The sequence below is a fragment of the Spermophilus citellus genome, assembly GCF_964194105.1.
Source record: "Spermophilus citellus genome assembly, chromosome: 15".
Classification (NCBI taxonomy): Eukaryota; Metazoa; Chordata; class Mammalia; order Rodentia; family Sciuridae; genus Spermophilus; species Spermophilus citellus.
Window position 1 is genome coordinate 72,311,161 of NC_138195.1, and position 17,354 is coordinate 72,328,514.

The 17,354-nt window shown below is 37.6% G+C and overlaps 1 protein-coding gene across 3 annotated transcripts in view; it reads left to right on the forward strand.

Annotated features, from left to right (window-relative positions):
* CNNM2 (cyclin and CBS domain divalent metal cation transport mediator 2) overlaps nt 1–17,354 on the forward strand; it is a 141,611-nt gene that overhangs the window by 31,826 nt on the left and 92,431 nt on the right. The gene's annotated exons all lie outside the window — the stretch shown is intronic.

The window sequence follows — 17,354 nt, forward strand, 5'->3', positions numbered from 1 at the left end:
GTATCAGGTATACTCTTTCCAGAAATCACTATATGAACAGTTCTTAGTTTACATAGAAATTAGGTGGAAATTTAGTTAACTAAGAAAGTAATATTTATTGAGGTCTTATTTCTCTTTTGTTTTGTTTTCTTTTCCTTTTTCTTAAATTAAGAAGCTCTGGAAATGAAATATGACTGCTCTAATTGGTAGCTCTTAAAAGCTAATGCACTGAGAGTATGGCATGAAGTCTTTTCCTAAGGGAAGAGTTTTTAGGTAATAATAACTATAGTTTCATTTATTGAGGTTTTACTATGTGGCAGGTACTGTGTTATTTAATTTTACCTGACAGCAGCCCAATGAGGTAGTTATTATTAGTGCTAACTTACAAGTCAGGAAACAGGCTCAGCAAGGCCAAGGCCACTTATTCAAGGTTACACAGGGAGTAATTGGCAAAGTGGGAATCGAACCTAAAACTGCTCAGACACTTAGCCACTGTGCTATCCTGAAGGTAACATATTTTCAAGCAGTCATATTTAATAATTTGGCTTTTATACATTCGTAAATCAATTAATACATATTTGTAAGACAGTGAGGAACCTGATGTAGATTAACCTTTCATGTCTTCTCTTATAGCTCTTCAAAGGTTATTTGTTCAGGCTCTGTGTTCAGTGCACCCTGATGCCAGGCTCACGTGGACAATGCTAAGATTGGTCCAGGAATTTGCAGCAGTGTTAATTAGCAGGGAGTAAGAGATAGCCATTGGTCATTGGGTCAGCTGGTATTTTGAGATAAAGAACATTGTTCCAAATTACTCGGGATGGGGGGACTTCCAGAAGAAGGCAGCTTTTGAGGAGGACCTTGAAAGATGGATAAGATTTCTCCTGGCAAAGAGAAAGACAGGAGAGGCCATTTCCCTTGAGGGAGCAAAGCCAAGGAAGAAAGTGTAATGGGAGGTAAATCCTCCAGAAGGGAAAGTTTTTGAGTGCTAAAGTAAGTGATTTGACCTTTATGCACTAGGTAATTCTATTTCCATTGACATTTACCAACCTTCTATTATCTTCAGTCACTATTTTTATATAAGGAAATCAACAAACTATTGTTTTGAGAATTGTATGGCTTTTCTTCTCACCAAGGACAGCTCTTTTAATAGCCTTCATTGTTGGGACTCCTTACACGTCTAAGGTCTTGATTTTTGTCCTTGGAATTAAGCACTAACAGAGGAAACCATGCTTTTAAGACATTGACCAATTTCTTAGTTCAATTTTGTTACAGTTTAAAAGGCCATATTTAAATCATTCTGTCATTTTGAGCTATATTACACTGGGAGCCTGCCCACTTTGGCATTTAAAATTGAGTATCCCCTACCCCAAATGCTTGGGACCAGAACTTTTCTGATTTTGGACTTTTTTCAGATTTTGAAATATTTGCATAAAGCTTTCCTGGTTGAGTGTCACTAATCCAAATATGCAAAATCTGAAACTTATTATTATTATCATTTTAATTTTAAGTTTTTTGTGTTTTTTTTTTTTTTTTTTTTTAGTGCGGGGATTGAACCCAGGGCTTCACACATATCAGGCCTGTGCACTGCTCCCCACCAAATCTGAAGCTTTTTGAGCATCATGTTGGCTTTAGAGTTGGCTCTGGAGAGAAAGCTGCAAGCCAAGTTGTGGGAATAATTTGTGATTTCTTTGTACATTTATTTTCAAAAAGCAATGTTTTGGGGCTGGGGCTATAGCTCAGTGGTAGAGTGCTTGCCTGGCATGGATGAGGTGCTGGGTTCAATCCTCAGCACTACATAAAAAGTAAATAAAATAGTTATTATTTTTTTTAAAAGCAATGTTGTATGGAAAGCAAATGAATAAAAGTGAACACATCATTTGAAGTCCATGGTTTTTGGCATGTCCTCATCCTGAAACTGTCCCTTTTTTAATAATAGGCTGTTGAGCCTGAACTGAAGCTACTTGTGTCCATTTTTACCGGTTTAGACTTTGTGCTTTGATTTGTGATAGCTGCTTCAGATTGGTGCTCTTGAAGTCACCTTTTAGATGATAGCCAGAATTTAATGTGTGCCTTCAGACTGGCAATTTCAAGTGAGATAATTTTATTGTCATGTGTTAATTTACCTGTGTAACTACATGTGAAAAGTGAACTGAATATATATATATATATTTTTTTTTTTAAATATTTATTTCTTAGTTCTCGGCGGACACAACATCTTTGTTGGTATGTGGTGCTGAGGATCGAACCCGGGCCGCACGCATGCCAGGCGAGCGCGCTACCGCTTGAGCCACATCCCCAGCCCTGAATATATTAATAATATTCTTTTTCCTCCTAGCTATGCTAAGGATTGAACCCAGGGCTTTATGTGTACCAGCCAAGCATTCTGCCACTGAGCTAAAACTCCAACCCCAAATATATTACTTTTGTTCAGTAGAGATTCACAAGCTCTTTGGAGAAAGTAAATGAACCCTGAAAGCCACAGTTAGTATCTGGAGTATTTGAGTAACTTCCACTCTCACTGTGGTTATTAACGGGGACAAAGTACTGTCTCATTGTCAGTAAATGCATGAAGTGAGCCTTGGTGTCAGACATATGGCTTTGAATCCTGGCTTTTCTACTTAATAGCTGCATGACACTGGGCAAGCTACTTTGGTTTATCTGTAAGCCTCATCTTTAAAATGAGAGTAGTAACAATATCTTCTAGAATGAGAAGTTAAACGAACTAATCCATGTGAAGAGTTCAGCAGAGTGACTGACATATAAATGCTCAATAAAAGTAGTTTTTAAAAATCGGTGATTTTGGATTTGCAGTTCATTTAGAATTTGGAGGATCCTTGGGCTGGGATTATGGCTCCGCGGTGGAGCGCTCACCTAGCACAGGCGGGACCCGGGTTCAATCCTCAGCACCACATAAAAATAAAGTCATTGTGTTGTGTTCATCTACACCTAAAAAATAAATATTAAAAAAAAATAAAAAAAAGAACTTGGAGGATCCTTTGAATTCTGAGAATTTCATTGCCATTTACTAGTTTTGATGTGCACACTCTTGTAATTGGTATATGCTCTGCAGATCACTACTGAAAGGTTATTGGAAGGATAAGTATTGTGAAATTTTCTGTTGTTTGTGTTATATTAATGTTATTGCAATAAAACAAACAACCAATATTTAACTATTGAAGCAATGCCATTTGTTTTTCTTCAGCTGTTTTTCCACAAGAGATAAAACTGTCAACATTTCAACTTATCTTTTTTCCTCCAGTGCCTATTTATTTTTTATTTTAACATAATTGAGATTACACAGTGTTATCTTTTTTTTGTTTCTCAATTAATGTTATGTCTTAAAGTCAACATTCCCCCCCCCCCCCCTGTACTGGGGATTGAACCCAGGGGTGCTTTACCACTAAGCTACATTTCTAGTCCTTTTTTTAATTTTTGGAGGCAGTCTTGTTAAATTGTCAAGGTGGGCCTCGAATTTACAGTCCTCCTCCCTCAACTCCGGTGTAGCTTAGATTACAAGTATGCATCACCACCAGGCAAAGTCAACATAATTTTAAATGGCTTCAAAGTAACATCCCATCAAACCCTTCTTACCTCCCTGTTGTCCTTCCTTCATTAAATAATGTAACCTAAAGCAGTTACCACCATGGTGGTAATGTATCATTGAGTAATTCGATTCTGCTGTTTTAACTGGTACTTAAACCTTCCTGCTCAGTCAAGGATGAGCTTCATGTATAAGAAGAAGCTGAGAATCTGAGAAGACAGAGGATTCACTTATGCTCAAAGATTTACTGTATTTTGGGCAATGCTGTAGTTATTTCTCTAGTAACACACCTTAGGCATGTCCTATGAAAAGAATTATTTACATGTTACAAAGGAAAATAGTTAATGAAATGTTATTAGAATCCAGGAAGCTGCAATCTGTATCTGGGCTCTACATGTAGGATATTTGTGGTGGCTTCCACTCTCAGGATGATTATTAGTGTGTCCTCCTCAAGCCTTTCAAGTGTTTCTGTAAAATAGGGAAATTTACCTTGTCTGTGGCTACTGAATTTGATACAGTGGGACTCACTTAGCATTTTAATTGTAAAAACTCAGTTAAATTATCTGAAGCTCCTGTTTAGAAGTTATTACTCTCCCTCTGTGATAGTTAATCTGTTTAAGAATAGCCACATGGGTCTTCTTATTGTGTAGAAGAAGGTCTTTTAGAGCCAGTTTAAAATTTAAAAAATTTTTCAAAAAAGTTGTCTACTCATGTTAATGAAGCACAGACTTTTGACTTGAAATAAATTACTTGTATTTTTAAAAAGTTGGGAAAGTCCTACTTTGGTAATAAGAGAAATGCAAATTTTAAAAAAAGATATCAATTTTTGCCTAATTAGCAAAAAAAAAAAAATTGCAATTTTTTTTTGGTGGTGTGACCAGTGTGGACCTTGATAAGAGGTGGCACTCTCGGCTGCTGGGAATTCACACACACACCCTTTCTGATAAGCATTTTTATTTGGGACTCTTGTGATGATTCTTTTAGTCATTTTCCCTCAAGACTTGGTCTAATTCAGGCACAGAGATATTTCTCAAAGGACTATTTATATCAGACAAATATTAGAAACAATTTCAACAAAAAAAGAATTAAGTAGATCAATTTCAGTATATCCAAAGCTGTTAGAATGACAACCGGTAGGATCATGTTTTCAAAGCATCATTACTAACTTGAGAAAATTCTCACAATATGTTGTACACTGTGTGTGTGTGTATAATTTTGCCAATTTTGTAATAATATATTTGCTTAGAGAATTAAATACTAGAGAGAAATAAAATAAACTGTGTTTTCAAATGTTTTTTTCCAAAATTTCTTCAATGAGCTTTTGTTCTTTAATCAAAAAGAAGTGAATAATTATTGGTACAAACTGATGATTCTGAACAGCTGGCCCTAAATGGTTCCTTTCAGTAGATCATCTCTGCTGTATGAATCACAGCACGTTATACTTAATGGAAAGTCAGGAAGCTGGCATAGCATTTAAAATGCTTATAGTTATCTAGGAGCTGTTCGTAAAAATATTTCACATAGGTAAATTTTCACATTTAAATGGGCAGGATGAAGCCCAAGAATGGGCATCTGAGGTCATGCAGCTAAGCAGACTAAGTGAACTCGATACTTCTTTGATGAGAACTTTGTACAGTTTCATCAATTCTATGAAAATATTCTGCATTGGAGTAAGTGATATGGGAAAGTAAAATGGGAAGAAGACTAAGTAAGTAGTTCCGAAAGGAGAAACTTTTTAAAAAGGAAAAACCTCCCTGCCCTTGACTTTTCCCCCCATTACCACCACCCCTGCTCCTTGGCCTACATGGAATGCCAGTAACATTGTGATCCCTTCCCCTTCAACTGTCTCGGTTAAAGTCCAGATAGCCATCTAGTGGAAAGGAGACTCTTTAAGAATGACTTTCCTCTAGACATCCAATATCATGTTTGTTCAGTTGGCTTGTCCAAACAATTTTTCTGTGTTTTCACCAGAGTAGTATCAACTTAGCATGAAGATTAAAGCTGTTCTCCATCTGCTTTATCTGCCGTTCTTAATTAGAACCTGATGACAGAAATCAACTTTGATTCAAAGCTGATTGTTGCTGGAGAATCTTATTATTATTGTAGAAAATCTTTCTTTTTCTTTTTTATTAACCACATTGCTTCTGAGCTTCAATATGGCAGAAGTATAAGGAAAAAAGATAATTTTCTTCATTTAAACATTTATTCAGCAGATGCTGTGCTGGGGCACATTAGAGTTGCTTAAAGTCTGGAATAGATAAGGAAGATAAAAAATACATGGAATAATTTAAATATAAATATGAGGTGGTAAGTGTTCAAGGTGTGTGGAATTTAGAGGAGCAATTATTTCTGGTATTGGAATCATTTTTTTTTAGTTCTCTATTAAAAATTAAACAGTTCTCAATGAGTCAAAATGCATTCTGCTGTCATATAATTAGAATAAATAAATTAATTTTAAAATAGGTCCTTGTATGTTTTATAAAAAATGAATAGGTAAATATTATGTAATTAATCTTTTAGGCGAATAATAGACTTTTGAGTTACTTAATCTTTTTGAAAAATTCTACAAATATTTATTGAGCCTACTGTGAAGGAGTTTGTAGTCCACCAACTGTAATGAGATATAATTTTGTGCATAAAATGATGTAGTATTGGGCTGGGGATGTGGCTCAAGTGGTAGCGCGCTCGCCTGGCATGCATGCGGCCCGGGTTCGATCCTCAGCACCACATACCAACAAAGATGTTGTGTCTGCCGATAACTTAAAAAAAAAATACTAAAAAATTCTCTCTCTCTCTCTCTCTCTTAAAAAAATGATGTAGTATTAAAAATTACTTGTAGAGCTGGGCATGGTGGTGCACGTCTGTAGTTACAGTGGTTCCAGCTGAGGCAGGAGGATCATGAGTTCACAGCCAGCGAGAGCAATTTAGGGAGGCCCTAAGCAACTATCTTTAAATTAAATACAAAAAAAGGGCTGGGAATGTGGCTCAGTGGTTAAAGTGCTCCTGGGATCAAGCCCCGGTACCAAAACAAACAAACAAAAAAGTACTTGTAGAAATTTCATTTAATTGGACTAATTAAATATTACTGATGGAGAAATTGACAGAGCATTCTTGGTGTCAGGTGTTCTGTTAATGAGCCTAGCAGAGGTAGTTAACTGGACAAACTCCACCTACAAGGTGATGTGATACAATAGGAAAACCATAGTTTGGCTCTGCTATTTGTTAGCTTTGTCTTTATAAGCTTTATTGTGCTTTTCTGTTCTTTAGTTTCCCATCTTTAAAAGACCGTATCGAGTTCTTGTTTGTATTAAGTGAAATATTATATGTTGCTAAGGTTTAAATATATTCCCAACTCTGAATTCAGGAATTGAAACTTAAGCAATTAGAGTATTAGGAGGTGGGGGTCTTTAAGAGGTGATTAGATCCCGAGGTGATTAATGGTGTGGATGGGATTTAGGTCCTTATAAAAGAGACTTCACATAGCGTCTGACTCTTGTCCTCTTCCATGAGGGGACCCAGCATTCCTCCCCTGTGGGGGCGGCAACACCTTGGAAGTGGAAACTGCCTTGATCTTGGACTTCACAGCCTCCGAAACTGTGGGAAGTAAATTTCTGTTCTTTATTAATTACCCAATCTGTGGTATTCTGTTTAGCAGCATGAACAGCCTAAGATATGTAAGCAGAGTTATCAAAATCACCAAATGATGTGACCTCCAGACGCACACCTCACCAGCTGTATGGCTCATTTGGAGGAGCAGCCACTAAAAATAAAGTTTAACGTGTTCTCAATATATTTTTTTTGTTCTCAAAAGTTATACAAGACAGTAGAATGCATTTTGATACATCATACGTAAATGGAGTTCAATATTTTAAAAAAATATATTTATTTTTTAGTTGTAGTTGGACACAATATCTTTATTTTTATGTGGTGCTGAGGATTGAACACAGGGCCTTGCACATGCTAAGCGAGCGCTCTACCACGGAGCCACAACCCTAGCCCAAGTTCAATATTCTTTTTTTTCTATTGAGGGTGAACCTCTTATTGTCAAATTGGAATGGTTGATATTTAATAGAATCACAGATATTTCATTTAGATGTCTAATTATTTGAAAGTCTAAGTCAGAAGAAAAATGGCAAGTTGATTTTTTTCCCCCCCTGGGGATAGCTGTGTGCCTCCTTCCAAGGGTGTAGTCAGCTTACACTGTTTTAATAATTAATGCTTGCTATTTCCCTCAAAATTGAACTTATTAAAATCTCAGTGGCTTCTTCTTTAAAGTTTGCCAGTAGATGACTTCCAAATCCTTGTAGCATGTTTCATTGTCTTAAAACTTTTTTAAAAATAATTTTCCATTGTTTTAGATATACATGGACAGTAGAGTGTATTTTGACATATTATCCATGCAGTCTTAAGTCAGCTGCTTTATCCTGGCCTGTGTTTGCCCTTTAGGTGTTCTACCTCTGAGTCATTTTTGAGAAGGTTAAATTCCATCTGATGCATATTGTGATTTCAAAGATAAATTGCACTGTCCTACCTTCTTTGAGCAAATAGTTTTCAGAAGTCATGGGAGAAGTAACAAGACGAAAGCGCACCGTTTGAGGAGTTGCCAAGTTGTAGGTTTCTAAGCTTCAAGGTCTCCATTGTTTGTTAGGCTAGAGTGATGGGTTAACAGATACCTGTTAAGGTAAAAGAGGGCCTTCATCACAGTTGAGGATCTTCATCTTAACCAGGAAAACCTTTTGGAGATGATATTCTATTTTGGGAATTTTATGCTGTTGAAATTTGGCTTTGGTTGAGGTGTATGGAGCCGTATTTTCTTGGGTCTTAAGTTCCACCCTCTTTTTGACTTGCAGATTTCATGTTATGTTGTCCAAAGTCCAGCATTGACATGTGACTTGTGATTTCTGTACTTGCATGGTTAAATTGGAAAAATCTGGAATGAATAAATTAAAATGTTGTTTGAAAAACCAGAAGGATTTAGATAATGGTTTGAGGGAGGGTGGGAGTGGTATGAACTTTGAAAGTTCAGATGTCTGCCGCTGTCCTGCTAACGAAGAAGAGGATCTTGTTTAGATGGTGTCTATTCCCTTAGATTTTGTAACTCGGTGTTACAAATATTCATTGAGTGCCTCTGTGGAGTGTGCAATAAAGAACAGAGGGGTGAATATCACAATTCTTTTTTTTTCAATTGTTGATAGACCTTTAATTAATTAATTAATTTAAACGTAATGCTGAGAATTGACCCCAGTGCCTCACACATACCAGGCAAGTGCGCTACCGCTGAGCCCCAATCCCAGCCCCATGAATATCACAATTCTTTCTCCAAGTGATTTATTACAGAATTGGGAGGTGGGGAGTGCAGGGGACCATGTGCCAGGCAAAGTGCTGGGAGGGTTTAAAGGAAGGCACCATCAACTTGGGAGCCTGGAAGGGAGGGAGGATGGGCTGTGGATGGAGAAGTTTCTAGAAGGCAGTCCAGGGAGCCTTCTCAGAGTGGCCTGAGCAAAGGCATGGCCTCCTTGGAAGACCTGCAGAGTGCAGGTATCTGTGGGCAGACCAGAGGGCACTGGGCTCTCTGGAGCACACACCTCCTTTTAAAAACGGCTTTATAGAGGTTTGATTTACATACCATAAAATCCACCCATTTTAAGTGTACAGTTAAGTGATTACCTAAAGTGAGTTTATAGAGCTGTGTAACTACCACCCCAACCCGGTTTGGGAACATTTCCTTTGTTCCTAGAAGGTCCCTGCTTTTGGTTTACACTCAGTTTTTGCTTTCATCTCTAGCACCAGGCAGCCACAGGTCTGCTGCTTCTATAGATTTGCCTTGTCTACAAACTTCATATAAATGGAATTGTAAAATATATTTCTGTCTGGCTCCTTTCACTTAATGTTTTTTGTGGCCCAACCATGTTTAGCATGTATCAATAGTTTGTTCCTTTTTACCGATTAATCATGTTCTTTGTCAGTTGATGGACTTTTGTATTGCTTCCAGCTTTGGGGCTATTGTGAATAATGCTCCTATGGATGTTTGCATAAGTGATTGTGCAGACATAGGTTTTTGTTTCCCTGGGAGTAAAATTGCTGGGTCATGCAATAAGTATATGTTTAACCATTTTAAGAAACCACCAAATTGTTCCCCCAAATACCCTTTTACACACCAGCAATATTTGGGAATTCTGGTTTTTCTTCTCTTTGTCAACACTTGGTATTTCCAGTCTTTTACAGTATAAACATGCCAGGGAGTATAGTGATATCTTATTGTGGTTCTATTTAGTATTTCCCTGATATCTAGTTTAATAATCATAAATTGTATCAATTGTTTCAAAGAAAGCTTCTCTATAACAGTGACAATTGGTATTGTAGTTCACTGTTTTTTTTAAAAGATCTTGATAGCAGTTTTGTATGTAAAGAATCCAAAAAAATATATTTTTAAATATTCAGTTGTAGATGGACCCAATACCTTTATTTTGTTATATAGTGCTGAGGATCAAACCCAGTGCCTCACACATGTTAGGCAAGTGCTGTACCACTGAGCTACAACCCCAGCCCCCAGATAATATTTTAATAGGAACTTTGCTTTGTTGTTGGTTTCACTTTTATTGTTATTATTACTACTACTACTACTGCTACTACTATTTTGGTGGTACTGGAAATTGAACCTAAGACCTTGAGCATGCTAGGCAAGGGCTCTACCACTGAGCTACATCCCTATTTATAAAGTTATCCGGTATAAACTGTGGTCTGCCATCTGTTTTGGTAGACCTCAACAATAAAGATTTTTTAATTTTAAAAATGGCTGAAAAACCCAAAAGAATAGTTTTTTTTAAATTTATTTTTTAGTTGTAGTTGGACACAATATCTTTATTTATTTTTATGTGGTGCTGAGGATCGAACCCAGGGCTCTGTGCATGCTAGGCAAGTGCTCTACCACTGAGCCACAATCCCAGCCCCAAAAGAATAGTTTTTAATACATGTGAAATATATAAAATTCAAATTTCAGTATCACAAATAAATTTTGTTTGGGACTTAGTCATACTTATTCATTTACGTATTAATGGCCCAGAATTGAGTAGTTGCAACAAAAGCCTACAATTAAGTTGAAAATATTACTATCTGACTCTTTACACAGAAGCAGTCTGTCACCCTGCTCTCACTCGTTCCAGATGCTGGCCAGGCACAGAGAAGATTTTATTACTGACCTGTCCTTTTAGTTCAGTTCCTGAATTGGTTCTCCAGTTTGTTGTTCATTGAGAAACCCAAGTCCACTCACAAACTCACTCTGACATGTTGAAAGACTCCAATTTGCTCAAGGGCTTTTTCCTGGCTGCAGGCTGCAGTTAGAAGGGTAAAGAATTCATCTCTGGGCCTTTGTAGGAAAGGCTCCTAGAGGACAGAAGAGAAGGAAATGCAACTTTCTGGACAAAGTTGCCATGTTAACTGTTTGTATTAAGTATGGAAAATGGTGTTATACAAAGATGCTCTCAATTAACTTGTTGAGAATTTATTATTATTTTGTGTGTATGTGTGGTGCTGTGGATTGAACCCAGGGCCTTGTGCATGCAAGACAAGCATTCTACCAACTGAGCTATATCCCCAGCCCCTTGTTGAGAATTTAAAAGGTGCTAATTATAAAAATGAAAATGGAAGTATATGAAGTAAGAGTCCATCACCTGCCCCCTCATCAGATTCTTACTGTGAATTCATTACTGTGAGGCATTTGGTCTGTTTACTTTTAGACCTCTTTCTACACAGATATAAGCATATTTACTTGGGTTTTCAAAAATAGAGTGTACATATTCTAAAACTAAGGTGTTTTAAAACTTGGCTTGGTATATGGTGGATGTGCATACATACAGATTGGCCTTATATATTTTGTCAGCTACATGACATTTCTTTGTGTGGCTCTGCTATAATTTGCTTAACCGTTGATGAAGTTGAAGTCATTATATAAATGATGCTTATATGCTTCAGTTAGCATTACCAGCACTGGTTATATTCATTTTAAGCATTTTTGCCTATTTGATAAGTGAAAAATAGCTCATTGTCAAAACTCACTTCTTTGATGAGACGAAACATTTTTCTTATAGCTTATTATCCATTTGTACTTTGGTGAATTGTCTTTTGCTTTGCTTTTTTTTCTTTGGATTGCTGTGTCTTCTAACCAATTGACAGGTTTTTATATATTAGAGACATTAAATTTTAATCTGCTAGTATTTTCTCAGAATTTATCATTTTTCTTATTTATGGTGGAATTCTTTCTTAAAGAAGTTTCATATTTCTGTTATTGGATCTGTCAAATATTTGTAGCTGTTGCATTTGGAGTTTTGATTAGAAAGTGTTTCCATGCCTTAATAGTTTAAGTGTACCTGTCTTTTAATTCAGTGATTCCTAATCACAGTTGCTTTGGAGTGTTTTTAGTACCTATACTACGGTTTCCAAGTAAGGCATTCTTGCTTGGTAGATCAGGTGTGGGGTACAAATCTGTGGGGGTTTTTTGTTTTGAGAAGCAATAGGTTCCTGATGATTTTGATTAAAATCCTGGTTAAAAGTCACAATATATAAAGCAGATTCCATTGCTTCTTTTTCAGTTAGATCTTTGTTCTGTTTTGTTTTTCTTTGAGAGAATGGGGGACGGGGTGCTGGTTGGTTCATTGAGTTCTGTGGCAGGTCTGGGGAACTGGGAAGGAGAGAATTTATAAAATTGGTAGGGAAACTGCTGTACATTGAATCCTGAAAACAGGTTTCTTGATCTTGAGCCATTGTGTTAAAGTGAACAAACCATATTTGCCATATTCCATTGACTGTAAAATGTACATTTTTTCATCTCTGATTTTATATGTGTGAGATGTTAGCATGTCATAGTTAATTTGGCAAATTTTAAGTTTTTTAGTATATAAAATAATGGTTCATCTTAGCCATTTTAAATTCACTCAGTGAATTGTGGGTAGTTTTTAAATTTTTTTAACTGTTGATCTAGACTACATCAGTGTGTTTTTTTTCTATATTGGTCCTTGTTTCTGAGCGGTGTCTCCTCCTTCAGTATCCCGCCCATAATTATCTTTTTATCAGTCTTTAAATATAAAGATATCTCAGATTAGTCTTTCCAAATTGTGATTCTGATTAAATAAATCACTACTTTGTGTGATGACTTTTGGGTCTCCTCAGACCCTCCAGCCTGTTTTAGGAGCCCACGAGTTCCACGTTACACTGTGTGTGCCTTTGCTTTGTAATTAGTTGTTTTCAGACCTTCCACTGCAAACTCTGAAGACAGGGGCTGTGTCTGCGTCTTTGTGCTCTCAGGGTTGGAAGTATGTTAAGGGTTAATACACTACTTCCATGTCTTGGCACTTCTCTAAGAAGCTGCTGGTGACCTCATCAGCAATCTTGTCTTGGCTGTCAACTCTTCACTTTGCCTGTTGATAATTGGTCAGGTTGGGTTTTGGGTACAGAGAGGCTCACTGTATTATTTTCTCCATAATAAAAAGTTAAAAAAAATTAACCTCTGTGAAAATAATTCCCTGAAGGGCTGTTCCCATCCCGCTGCAGAGTGGCAAACATGTGATAGCTAAATTATGACAGGCTCTTATTACTCTCTTGTGGATGTTTGTGTTTCAGTTGGGAATAGTTTGCTTCTCCAACTGTAGTTCCTTGATGATTTAGGGACTTACTCTAAGGATCTTTTGTGCTTCCTTATGAAATTAAAAAAAAAATTGCTCATCTCAATAGTCTTTCAAAATAGGTAAGCATTATCTGTACAATCCCATTGTCACCGAGCCCTGCCTTTTGATTTTTTTTTTTTTTTTTGAGTCGGCAAAATCATGGTTATGCTACCGTAATTGTGTGGTAATAACAGAACTTAGTAGAATGCTGTCTGCATGTTTAATGACTACAGAGGTACACTGTGCAAATGATTTTCTAATTGTTTGAATAGAAGAAGCGTGTGAGTGTAGGAGTACGTGCGTATGAGCCGGGACCATACTTCTGTGGGGATGGTGGTTTAGTTTTAACCGAATGACATTGCCAGTCTCATTAAGTTTATCATTAATTTGAATACTATGTCAGTTTTTTTATAAGGGTTTTATATATCTGAGTTTATATTTATTTGTTGTTAACACTGGGAATCTTTTTTTCTTTCTTCTTCCTTATAAAAAAATTCACCTTGAGAAAGCCTGAAATTCAGAGGAATCGTTGATGACCACTAGGCCGGTTAGCCACATCCCCAGCCCTCTTTTATATTTTATTTAGAGACAAGGCCTCACTGAGTTGCTTTGGGTCTTGCTAAATTACTGAGACTGTCTTCGAAGTCACAGTTCTCCTGTATCAGCCTCCCGAGCTGTTGGGATTACAGATATGTACCACCGTGCCCAGCTATCCATTTTCTCCTCCCTCCTCCCTCATATTTTTTTTAGTTGTAGTTAGACACAATACCTTTATTTTATTCATTTATCTTTATGTGGTGCTGAGGATTGAACCCACAGTCTCGTGCGCACAAGGTGAGCACTCTACCGCTGAGCCACAATCCCAGCCCTCCGTTCTCTTCTTGATGGGCTTTCAGGTAGTTTTTTGTTTTGGCTATTCTGAATCATGCTATGATGAACATTCTAGTACATGTCTTTTGAAAAATATATGTATACATTATGTTGGGCGTATACCTAGAAGTCAGGCTTCTGGTTCATGATGCTTGCTATAAGCTCAGCCTAAGTGTAGGTTTCCAAAGTGGTTGTACCTAGAAGATGGTCTTTAAAAATGTTAACTTCTGTGACTCCTCATTTGAAAACCTGTCAGTGGTTAATGAACTCACTCAGCATAAGAGCTAAAGTTCTTACAGTGACATAAAAGGTCCTGCATGGCCTTGTTGCCCTGTTTCTCTTTGGCCATGTTAAGCACACTTTATTTTGGGGCCTTTGCATTAGCTGTCCCTCCACCTTATTTATCCTGCTGCTGAAAATCTGCTCAGCCTGCTCCTTTGTTAAATTTGGCTGTTTACTCGCCTTTCCCCAGCACGGGTAAAACAGCCCACCCTGTCTTAATCTTGCATTATTTTTGCTCTTGACATATTTATTTTAGATACATATATTCAGGACAGGACAGTAAATGATATTACATATGTGTAACATTTGTCTACCCAGCCCCACAGGGACTTTTTTGTTGTTGTTAATTGCTATATCCTCATCATCTACCACAGTGGATGTTAGCAGTTGTCCAATACATAGTTGAATGAATAAATGAATGTGTAAAATAGTTGTAATAGACATAGGGATGAAAATAGAATTTGAGGAAGAATGGAAGTAAGAAAGTGAAGTGAAAAGCCAACAAAAAACATTTATTTATTTATCTATCTATCTATCTATTTCTTGGTGGTGCTGGGATTGAACCCAGGGCTTACAGGTATGCTAAGCAAGCACTCTGCCGTTGAGCTACATCCCCAGCCCTAAGATTATTTTAATTTTTATCAAATCAATATGGAGCGCAGAGAGACTCAGGGCTTATAATTACAAGTAGCAATCGCTTGTCTCCTGGTACCCCAGAGTTACCTCTCTCAACTTCTTTTTTCTCGTACACTATTAAATGCGGTATTTCTAAATTTTGAAGTTGAACTTCCATTTCCTTCGTTTCTGCTTTAGATCTCATTTTTTGGCTTCTTGCACTAACAGATAAGGATCTTCCTTCCCTGCACTCCCTCTACCAGTATAATCGTCACAAACCTAAGGACACGCTCCAGCTGTCTCTTCAGGCGTCGCCTTGTTGGGAAGGGCTCCTGAAGGCCCGAGCCAGGCTGAAGGGTCCAGCATTTGCAATATTAGGACGAGGTGAGGCATGTTCACCGCGAGCCATGCACTGTTCAGCCTCCGTGTCCCTGGAATTTTCCACAAGTCATTGTTTTTAATTTGCCTCTTTTCTTCGCATCCCCGGTGTCGCCCTTTGCCAGAATCCTCAGATCAGCCCGTTAGGTCATGTCTGGTCTTCGGGCTGTTGGGAGGTATTCCTTCCAGAACTGCCAGCCTGCTCTGGCCTTTGCACTCCTGCTGCCTGGCCTTCCTTCTCAAGGCCACTTCAGAATTCGCGACATCTTTTTTGCTGTGTTGAATCCTTTACTTTGGGATCTCTGTGTCAGTCTTTCTTGGTCTACTCAGTTGTCTTGGAGAATATGTTTGTTTTCAGAGAAAAGATATGGAAATGGTACATTTTTAAAGATCTCATGTACCAGTATCTGTCGCCACAATAGGGCTGCCTTTCAGATATATTGAGAAGCCTCAGTTGTACATTTTGAGTGTTTATTGATCACAGGTCTGGGGTGGTGAGCCGGGTGGCTCTGTGGATCTTGGCTGGAGGGGGCTGACTTTGATGTAGGATGCCCTTGGCTGTGAGTACTGGGGTAACCTAGCATTGCTTTAGGTCTCATCTTTCTAGGGGAACCAGTAGTCCAGCCAAGTGTTTCTTGTGATGATGAGGGAGGGAAAATATGATTTTCTTAAGTTTTAATTATATTAGCTACATATTCACAGATGTCTTGTAATTTGGTAATGCAAACAAACTATATATGCAAATGTGCAGTAACAGATTTAAGAAATATTCTTCTGATGTTTGTTGACAGGTTAACTCTCTCAGGGAGTCTTTTTTGCCGCCTCTGTGTGTCTCATCTATTAGCACCCTGTTATTCTTTCTTTATATTTTTAACACTGTTTATTGCTTGTTTTACGTTGTTCTATCCTACTAGACCTTGAGGTCCATTGAAGATGGGGACTGTGACTATGTTAGGGTTACCCTAAATAATAAGCATATAATAAATGTTTGTCATATAAATGAATGAAATGATTGGATTTCAGGAATACAAGGTATTTTTAGGATTCTTTTTATCGAGTCTTTTTGTATGAAGCATATTCCCTCTTCAAGGATTTCATAGAGAAGAGAGGAAAAACAGACAATTATCAATTTGCAGGAGAGGGAAGTCAGCTCCCCTTGGAGCACCTAGCTGGGTCCCCTGTGTAATCTAGTCTGTGACACTTTGGTTAGTAGTTGGCTCTTTGTGGCTTTAGGGATCTCAGATATGAGTAATTGTTTTCATCAGTGTGTTAATTTTGACTCTGGAACTCATAAGCATCTGGAGTCAGTGTTTCTTCTTGTTCACAATAGTGTTTGTTGTCGAGTCCTGAGTTAGATGACAGTACTTTCATTGTTACTTCATAGGAGTGTTCAGACAACAAGTTTTGAAGCTCATTGACTGAGTTGCACTACAATTTTGTGATTATATTGTGTTCAACAAATTTATATTCCAGTGTAAACCTTGGGATGCATGGAAAATTGACATTAATTACCACCAGGCCCCATGACACACGCCTGTAATCCCAGTGACTTGGAAGGCCGAGGCAGGAGGATTGCAAGTTCAAGGCCAGCCTTGGCATCTTAGCAAGATCCTGTCTCAAAAATAAAAAGGCCTGGGGATGTGGTTCAGTGGTTAAGCATCCCTGATTTCAGTGCCCAGTACCAAAAAAAAAAAAATTGACACTAATTAAATCTAAGTTATAGAAAACCTACAATTGAACTGAAGAATTAAATATTAAAAACTGTTCTTCAAACATGAGGTTACTTTGGGGTTTCCCCCTCCCCCCTTCCCAATACTGGGATGGAACTCAGGGCCTTATGTATACTCTTCTACTGAGCCACACCCCTGTCCTGCTTAGGTTCAAATGAGCTCATCCAGCCCATGGGGTCTGGTTTTATTTAACCATTTCAGCCTTTTCATAATTGGAAAAGAGGGCCATCATTTTGTAGCCCTTTGTATGTTCAGCTGAGATGAGATTTTAATCATCAGGACAGGATTTTGTGATGGAGC